Below are 9,905 nucleotides of genomic sequence, written 5' to 3' on the forward strand. Positions count from 1 at the left end.
ACTCACTAGAGGTTATTAGGGAAATAATTGATGCAAACCCTACACTACAGAATTCTCATCATGGGAACCACAGTTGGAAAAATCTGGAAGTCCCTGAGGTGTGTGTCTGTTGTTTTGTATGGGGTTGGGGTCATTGTTGCAGCAGAAGGTGTGAAAAAATTTTGATTAGAATTGTTTACATAAGAAAGAAGCAGAATTTTAAAAGACGCATTAACAAGTAAGATGTGTTCTGCAAACAACTCTCCTATACTTTTTTTTGTCAGACAGGAATGATTGTGGGGATGAGAAATGGATAACTGATTTATTATACCCAATTGATTTTTTTTTTTTTTTTTTTTTTTTTAGCAGAGGATTTTCTGGTCACTGGAAAATCTACTAGACAAATTCTAAAAGAGCTGTAACACTTCTGATTGTTTTAATGTAAATAATTTCTTATGGCTATATTAACAAAGAACTATTACAGTCACATAAAAGGACTATAAGATGGATTTGTTAATAAAATGATACTTTTTAATGATACTCTTGGGAAAAATATTGGCTTCAATCAAGGCACAGATTATGTTATTTGCTCCTTGTCTTTATTTCAAATATATGCAAATAATGATACTGATAAGCCCAAAAGATACCAGACAGAATTTCAGGATATTGGTTTTCATATTTGGGAAATGAATATAAACTTTTGATGGAATTATTTGGATATATGCTGGGTAGAAGGCAAAATGAACATTATAAGACACCGTTTTAGGCCGGGCGCGGTGGCTCAAGCCTGTAATCCCAGCACTTTGGGAGGCCGAGACGGGCGGATCACGAGGTCAAGAGATCGAGACCATCCTGGCTAACATGGTGAAACCCCGTCTCTACTAAAAAAATACAAAAAACTAGGCAGGCGCCTGTAGTCCCAGCTACTCCGGAGGCTGAGGCAGCGTAAACCCGGGAGGCAGAGCTTGCAGTGAGCTGAGATCCGGCCACTGCACTCCAGCCCAGGCAACAGAGCGAGTCTCCATCTCAAAAAAAAAAAAAAAAAGACACCGTTTTAAATAAATTTGGCATCAACCTATCAGTAGTTATTTGTAACTAGAATAATCTTTTAAATGAAAAATGTGTATAGAAGAAAGTCAGTGTCATCCAGGATTAAACTTGTTAAAGCAAGGTGAGAAAAGCAAGAACTTTTGGATACTCTCTAAAATCTGAATTTGTGTTTCAAGTACAGATGTAAATTGCAGCTTAATAACATGCTTATGGCAGAAGAGCAAGCCAAAAGGGCTGCAGGTATGCAACTTGAGACCACTCTGAAAACCCAAAATCTTTTAGAAAGTCAAGATAACTTATTCAACGCCTTCCTGCTAGCCGCACCCCCTCCAGGTTAATCTATTTTTTATTCATAATCTAACTTTTGTTCTATATCACGCTTTTTTGTAAAGTTTGTGGCTCAATTACTTCTATGTTGCAAATTCTACTTCCCCTTCTTACTGGCTTTTCTTCGCTAGTTTTAAGGTTTTCCCCTCAAAACCGGGGTTACCTCACCTCTGATAGCACCCCGTCTTCATATATTCTTCACAACTCTTCATGTAAACTGGATCCTCGTTTTCTCAGAAACAGCTTTGCAATTCCTGATGTGCATTTGCTATCTTATAAATAAAAAAGTAAAATATTATTTGCTCCTACTTATACATAAATGTTTTTTATTAACTCCAGATTGGGTGATTAGTTGAGGATTTGAAGAAGTTAGATGGAGAATTCAGGCAAAGGCTCTTTTTAGGAAAAATAGGAATGGAATAGAGCCTATTTGTGAGGGGGCTGTGTCCACCTGGAAGCCACTTCTTCTTCTTCTTTTTTTTTTTTTTGAGACGGAGTCTCGCTCTGTCGCCCAGGCTGGAGTGCAGTGGCCCGATCTCAGCTCACTGCAAGCTCCGCCTCCCGGGTTTACGCCATTCTCCTGGCTCAGCCTCCCGAGTAGCTGGGACTACAGGCGCCCGCTACCTCGCCCAGCTAGTTTTTTTGTATTTTTTTTAGTAGAGACGGGGTTTCGCCCGTGTTAGCCAGGATGGTCTCGATCTCCTGAGCTCGTGATCCGCCCATCTCGGCCTCCCAAAGTGCTGGGATTACAGGCTTGAGCCACCGCGCCCGGCCGGAAGCCACTTCTTTTATCTGCATAGATATGATGAAGGAAAGACCCCCCCCCCATCAAGGTTTTCTCCATATTTACGTGTCATTTCCTTTCAACCTATAGCTCAAAATGATCTCTGTTCTCTCCTGCTGGATTCAAGCATCATTAAATACTTAGCAATTGTTTTAAGTAATTTTGAATAATAATAATATAATCACCTTTATGGAACATAGAGAAAAAATGAGAAAAGAAAATAAAATCACATTTTATTCTGCTACCCTAAAGCAATCTTTGTTAGGGTTTTAATACATTTCTTTCCTTTTTCTATCCACTTAAAGATCTCCCCTGTTGCCAAATGTTCTTGGTAATCATAATTTATAAGCTATGCATCATCCAATGTTTTTGAAATATTTAATTTTTTGACATTTTAAAATCACAATACTGTGATAAATATCTTTCTGCATATACTTTCTCAATATTTGGGGTTTAATAATTGTCTTTAATTAACCTTAGCCCTCCAAGACTCAAGCAATAGGACAAAGCAGGTCTTGACGTCTATTTATTCCAACTTCATAAAGGAGAGTATCTCACTGTCAGAGAGCAGGTGGAAATGCTAGCATTTGTTCATTTGGCAGTCTAAAGGAATGCAGTCTTGTTAGTCTAAGCCAAAGACCATTGCGAACTTGACGGATGTCATTTTAATTTTATTATTATTATTATTATTTTTGAGACAGAGTTTGCTCTTGTCACCCAGGTTGGAATGCAATGGCACAGTCTCTGCTCACTGCAACCTCCACCTCCCAGGTTCAAGCAATTCTTCTGCCTCAGACTCCCAAGTAGCTGAGATTACAGGCATGTGCCACCACGCCCAGCTAATTTTTTTGTGTTGTTAGTAGAGACAGGGTTTCACCATGTTGGCCAGGCTAGTCTCGAACTCCTGACCCCAAGTAATCCACCTGCCTCGGCCTCCCAAAGTGCTGGGATTAAAGGTGTGAGCCACCGCACCTGGCTGATGGATGTCATTTTTAAAGAAAAAATAGGTAGTTTGGCTTAAAAGGGAATAAGGGGGAAATTCACATCTAATAGCCATTTTTTCTTAATAAAAAATGCTTTACATTTAATCTTCATTAAAGAACCAAGACAATTTATTCAAGGTTATATGCTGCAGTATTTTAATAGATTGAAAGGGTTGATAACTCATAGTTGGTTTCTTCAATCTCATTTTTCATTGTTTCCTCCCAAATAATGTATTTCATTGTTAACATAAAAGTGCACTGTTGTACTCGCAAAAGAACCTGGCAGTTCATAAAGAATGGGAAAAAAAAATATGCAAATCTTTGCCAATCTCCAAGGTTAATTTAACTGTCACAAGTAATTTTCCAAGAAAGAAAGCAGCCTGTGTCCATGAACCAGCCAGTTAACTCATCTACACTTGAGGCATGCATTTTGCTCCTGTGTAATTTTTTCATCACAGTATAACTTACTGTGTCAAAAGCATTGATAAGGGTGGTAACCACATTCTGTTCACACTGATTATTTGGGCAAATCTTTGGGCAAATCTTGAAGTCATTCTGCAGCAGGTAATGGGTCCTTCATCACAAATTCACAAATCACCAGCATTAGATAATTACACTATCCATCCGTAATTCTTTTGTTAAGCGGCACGTCCATGCAATCACCATACGTGATTCTGAACACATCAATAAGATACTAGGGCTGGGTGCGGTGGCTCATGCCTGTAATCCCAGCACTTTGGGAGGCCAAGGGTGGCAGATGGCTTTAGGTCAGGAGCTCGAGACCAGCTGGGCCAACATGGTGAAACCCCGTCTCTACTAAAAATACAAAAATTAGCCAGGCGTGGTGTCACATGCCTGTGATCCCAACTACTCGGGAGGCTGAGGCATGAGAATCGCATGAACCCAAGAGGCAGTGGTTGCAGTGAGCTGAGATCATGCCACTTCACTCCAACCTGGGTGACAGAGTGAGACTCGGTGTCTCTTTCTCTCTCTCTCTCTCTCTCTCTGTATCTATCTATCTATTCAGCAAATAGTTACAATTATACATATATATTCAGTATATATATTCAGTAAATGGTTACAATTATACATATATATACATTATACATGTGTATATACATATATATAGAGAGAGAAGAGTGTTTGCCACGATCATTCTGTAATCACTTAAAATAGTTTTTCTGCCTCCTCAAAAAATAAACTCTGTGCCTCACAAATACATTTTTAATGTTTCTGTTTGAAATTAGCAGCTTCTAATTAACTTTTCAGGGTCCATTTGGGGTCATCCTTCTTGTTCTAATCCTGCTTCCATCTGACCATGCTGCTTCTCACTGCACCAAGATTAAGAAACAGGAAATAGAATGGATGGCTCTGGGCCCCTAACCCTTCCCTCCATTTCCACTGGCATGTGAACTCCCGGTGACCTGTTCTGGTTATCTCTTGCTGCATAACAAGCTACCTAAACCTGGTGGCTTAAACAACCATCATTTATTTTGCACATGCATCTGCAGTTTGTGCAGGGCTCTTTAGGGACAGCCTGTTTCTTTCCATGCAGTGTCAGCTGGTGACTCAACTGCTAGGGACTGCAACCATCTGAGTCCCTCACATATCTAGTAGTTGATGCTGGTGAATGGCTGGGACCTCAGCTGGGGCTGCTGGCTGGAACACCTGCATGTAGCCTTTCCATATGGGAGCTTGCCTTCCTTACATAGTTTTTTGGATCCCAAGAATGTGTCCCAAGAGGATAAGGCAGAATCTAAGGCATTTGTATGACCTATCTTTGGAAGTCATATGGCATCACTTCCAACTATATACACTGTTGGTTGAGGCAGTCACAGAGACCTGCCCAAGTTCAAGCAGAGGGGATATAAGCCACAGTACTTGATGGGAGGAGTGTCACCTTCTCAGTGTACAAGTAGCGTGCGGCATGAAATACATTATGGTGGCCATTTTTGAAAAATAAAACCTACGGTCACTAAATAAATCAGTCAGATGTAAAATATTCATTAAAAAAGACTTGCTTTTAAAAGTATTTCTTTACCTAGGCATTTAGATACTACCATTGGTTTCTACAAACCATTATATAAACCTTGCAGTATCTCAGGGATAGTACTCGTATGTGTTGAATACTATGCTAGGCACTAGGGTTCAAAGAGAAAAGGCATTAGCCTTGCCCATAAGAAGAGTATAATCTATTGGAAGAGACCCTTCAGTAAATAGTTACAATTATACATGATAGGCTGGGTGCGGTGCCTCACGCCTATAATCCCAGTACTTTGGGATGCCGAGGCAGGTGGATCACTTGAGGTCTGGAGTTGGAGACCAGCCTGGCCAATGTGGTGAAACCCCATCTCTACTAAAAATATAAAAAATTAGCCAGGCGTGGTGGCACACCCCTGTAATTCCAGCTACTTGGGAGCTGAGACAGGAGAATCGCTTGAATACAGGAAGCAGACGTTGCAGTGAGCCGAGATCATGCCACTTAACTCCAGCCTGGGCGACAGAACAAGACTCAGCCTCAAAAAATTAAAAAAAAAAAAAAAAAACTATACATGATAAATGCAATAATGTAGATAAATATTGACATATATATGAAAAGAATATTGCATCTCATTCTGTCTGAGTGAAACATCGATGCCTTCATAGAGGAGGACTCCTTTATGCTGGCTCTTTCAAATTCTGGTAATAAAAAAGGGGGGAATCATTTATATTGTAGGAATGGGGTACTTCCACAGCCATATTTCTAACGTAGTCGCCAACTTCAAGGCAATTGGAAATAAACGACCTTGCACTTGGAGTATTCTGGTTGCATCTTGAGTTCAAATTCTGCTGTATCTCAGTAAGTCGTGCCTGACTTAGTGACGCTTTAATGTCTCACAAAAGAGAATCACTCACTAAAAATGATAAATTAGTATGTAATAGGAAATATTGTAAACATGGTAACTCTAAATACCTGACAGATTTCCATGAGACAATTGGGTATTGGTTTCTAAACAATTATTTACCAATAAGTATGTATTGAATGAATAGTTATTTGCCATTGTTCTCAAAATGCATTGGCTCTTGAATACAAAGTGTTTCTTTCTTTCTTTTTTTTTTTTTTTTTGAGACGGAGTCTCGCTCTGTCGCCTAGGCTGGAGTGCAGTGGTGCCATCTCCACTCACTGCAAGCTCTGCTTCCCGGGTTCACGCCATTCTCCTGCCTCAGCCTCCTGAGTGGCTGGCACTACAGGGGCCCGCCACCAAGCCCGGCTAATTTTTTGTATTTTTAGTAGAGACAGGATTTCACCGTGTTGGCCAGGATGGTCTCAATCTCCTGACCTCGTGATCTGCCCGCCTCGGCCTCCCAAAGTGCTGGGATTACAGGCGTGAACCACCACCCCCGGCTGCAAAGTGTTTCTTAATTACTCCTAAACCAAATTTAAGGCCAGGCGCCGTAGCTCATGCCTGTAATCCCAGCACTTTGGGAGGCCGAGGCCGGCGGATCACGAGGTCAGGAGATCGAGACCATCCTGGCTAACACATGAAATCCCATCTCTACTAAAAATGCAAAAATTAGCCAGGCGTGGTGGTGGGCGCCTGTAGTCCCAGTTACCTGGGAGGCTGAGGCAGGAGAATGGTGTGAACCTGGGAGGCGGAGCTTGCAGTGAGCCGAGATTGTGCCACTGCACTCTAGCCTGGGCGACAGAGCGAGACTCTGTCTCAAAAAAAACAAACAAAAACAAAAAACTTAAGCCATATCTATGTGAGACCAAAAGAATTGTTTTCGGATAAAAAGTCAACATCCAAATCCTTTTTCATCTTTTTTTTTTTGAGACGGAGCTTGCACTTGTTGCCCAGGCTGCAGTGCAATGGCATGATCTCGGCTCACCTCAACCTCTGCCTCCCGGGTTGAAGTGATTCTCCTGCCTCAGCCTCCCGAGTAGCTGGGATTACAGGCATGCACCACCACTCCCAGCGAATTTTGTATTTTTAGTAGAGACAGGGTTTCTCCATGTTGGTCAGGCTGGTTGCAAACTCCCAACCTCAGGTGATCTGCCCACCTCGGCCTCCCAAAGTGCTGGGATTATGGGTGTGAGCCACCATGCCCAGCATCATCTATGTATTTTAAATATAGATGAGATCATTTTATAAATATTGTTCTGAATCTTTTTTACTTACAAATTGATGATGGGTATCTTCCCATGTCAGTTCACATAGTTCCACTTAATCCTTTTCAACATGTCATGATGCTATGTTTGTACCATAATCTAACCATTCCCTACTTATGGATGTTAAAACATGTCCATTTTTTCACTCTTACAAATAATGCCACAGGGACCATGCATATGCATTCAATAAATAATCTAATCAATAAGAAATACAAAAAGGAAAATATACCGTAATATTAACAATGATGTTGCTGGGTGATGAACTGTGGGTTGTTTTGACTTTTCTGTATTTTCCAAAATTTTATTTTGTAAGTAATAATGAAAAATAGATTCTGGTTTTTAAAAAGATACCAATGCATCAGGCTGGGTGTGGTGGCTCACGCCTGTAATCCCAGCACTTTGGGAGGCCAAGACAGGTGGATCACCTGAGGTCAGGAGTTCAAGACCAGCCTGGCCAAAATGGTGAAACCCCGTCTCTACTAAAAATACAAAAACTAGCCAGGCGTGGTGACGGGCGCCTGTAATCCCAGCTACTCATGAGGCTGAGGCAGGGAGAATCGCTTGAACCTGGAAGGCGGAGGTTGCAGTGAGCCGAGATCGCACCACTGTACTCCAGCCTGGGCGACAGGGCAAGACTCCATCTCAAAATAAACAAACAAACAAGCAAAATAAAAAGGTATCAATGCATCAGATGCATAAGATAGCCAGAAACAGGTTACTTATTATATAAGTTGGTTCACATTTGGTTTTAATTCTACCTCCCATTTCAAAATGTTTGTTTCCAAGGGGAGTCTTCCAGACAGAAGCCTCCTGATTGGCCTGTTCTTCACTCTGCTTCTGCTCCAACTGGGCAAACAATATAGGAGTGACAGAAATATTTTGGGTAAACAGCTAAGAACAGGTTGAAAATGCCTTCCTTATTTGGATAGTTTTTAAAGAAATACCTTCTTGCTTGTGAGTTTATCTACTGGAAAGTTCATTTTCTCTTTTAAAAGTGCACCCTTTGTTAGAAGTCAGCACAGCAGTTACCCTTGGATGGGGAAAGGGTTTCTGAGAATGATGGGCTTCCACGATGCTGGTAATGTTCTGTTTCTGTGTGTAAATGTAGAATTTACATACAGATATGTTCGCTTTATGAAAATTCATCAAACTGTATAAGTTTGATGCTTGCATTTTTAAATGTATATGCTATTCTTCCCTTACAAGTTAGAAAACAAACAAACCAACAAACAAACAAACAAGGGGCCATAGGACAAAAGATGCTGTAGTTTTGATGGGCCCAAAGAAATCCATGAAATAAAGGGAGGAAGCAAGGGCACTTGTAATTTAGGGAGTAGTTTCAGGACAAAATGCTATCACCCGACCATTCAAGAAAATGAGAAAAAGTAGCTAATGGCAAAGTTTCCACCATATCAAATATCTTTTGCTTTTAATAACTATAATAATAGTACAGGCTTTGTCTATTATCCCTTTATTTTATCCATAAAGTGGTCACCATTCTAGGGATTTTATTTTCCAGGTTAATCCTGGAAACCTTTGTCTACCAACACCTTATCGCATTAATTAATGATGCCCTGTCTCTGCCTCTCCGCTGGTTCTTTTCTCTCAATCTGTAAAAATATTCAAATCTCTTCCTCTCATGGAAAACTCCTCCCCACAACCAGGCTCCTTTTTTTTACCCTCATTTCCTGTCATTTCCTCTCCTTTCAACTATCCCTTAACTGCATGCAACTCAAAAATATTATGTTGGTCTATTATATTATTTAATTGTGTTGTAATCATGTACGTGTTACCCACACCCACACCATCAGATTGGAAGCAGGAAAGACGCTATACATCATCATATTATCAAACCAAGTAAAATGCCTTTCTTTCTGAAGACTGCATTTATTGTTACCACTAGGAAGCTCTTGAGTAAAGAGTTTCTTATATCACGGCACTCCCAGTGCCATGATATAAGAGCACACTTGTGACCAGGCGTGGTGGCTCATGTCTGTAATCCCAGCACTGTGGGAGGCCGAGGCGGGTGGATCACCTGAGGTCACGAGTTCGAGACCAGCCTGGCCAACACGGTGAAACCTGTCTCTACTAAAAATACCAAAATTAGCCAGGCGTGGTGGCAGGCACCTGTCATCCCAGCTACTCAGGAGGCTGAGGCAGGAGAATCGCTTAAACCCGGGAGGCGGAGGTTGCAATGAGCTGAGATTGTGCCATTGCACTCCAGTCTGGGCAACGAGAGTGAAATTCCATTTCAAAAAAAAAAAAAAGCACACTTGCCTCCTTTCTCACTCCACCACTGTCTCCCTTGGTGTTTAGGTCACTTCTGATTCCGGTTCCCTAAGACAGCCCACTGCCGTACACCCAACAGGGGAGGAAGTTTGGTAACTTTAAACAAGTGGGTTAGTCCTGTAAACTCGGGACAAGTAGAAACCACATTTCTCCTGCTCACCACTGTTTTCCCAGTAACTGGCCAAGTGCTTGACTCATGGCAGATGCTTCATAGGTATTCCTCTAATAAGTGAAATGAGGAATAAATGAATTCGTGAAAAAGAAGTGTAGAAAGTGAATATGAAGTAGATTAGCAAAGGTTCTTGGGCTGGTGCAGAGAGGACATTTCTAGCTTTCACCTTTT

The 9,905-nt window shown here is 41.2% G+C and overlaps 1 non-coding gene across 1 annotated transcript; it reads right to left on the reverse strand.

The window, feature by feature from the left end:
* Positions 1–347: 347 nt before the first annotated feature.
* Positions 348–406, reverse strand: LOC126961900 (U7 small nuclear RNA). Its single transcript, XR_007728482.1, has one exon. It is a non-coding gene; the product is annotated as a U7 small nuclear RNA (small nuclear RNA).
* Positions 407–9,905: the final 9,499 nt, after the last annotated feature.

The sequence above is a fragment of the Macaca thibetana genome, chromosome 8, assembly GCF_024542745.1.
Source record: "Macaca thibetana thibetana isolate TM-01 chromosome 8, ASM2454274v1, whole genome shotgun sequence".
Taxonomy (NCBI): domain Eukaryota; kingdom Metazoa; phylum Chordata; class Mammalia; order Primates; family Cercopithecidae; genus Macaca; species Macaca thibetana.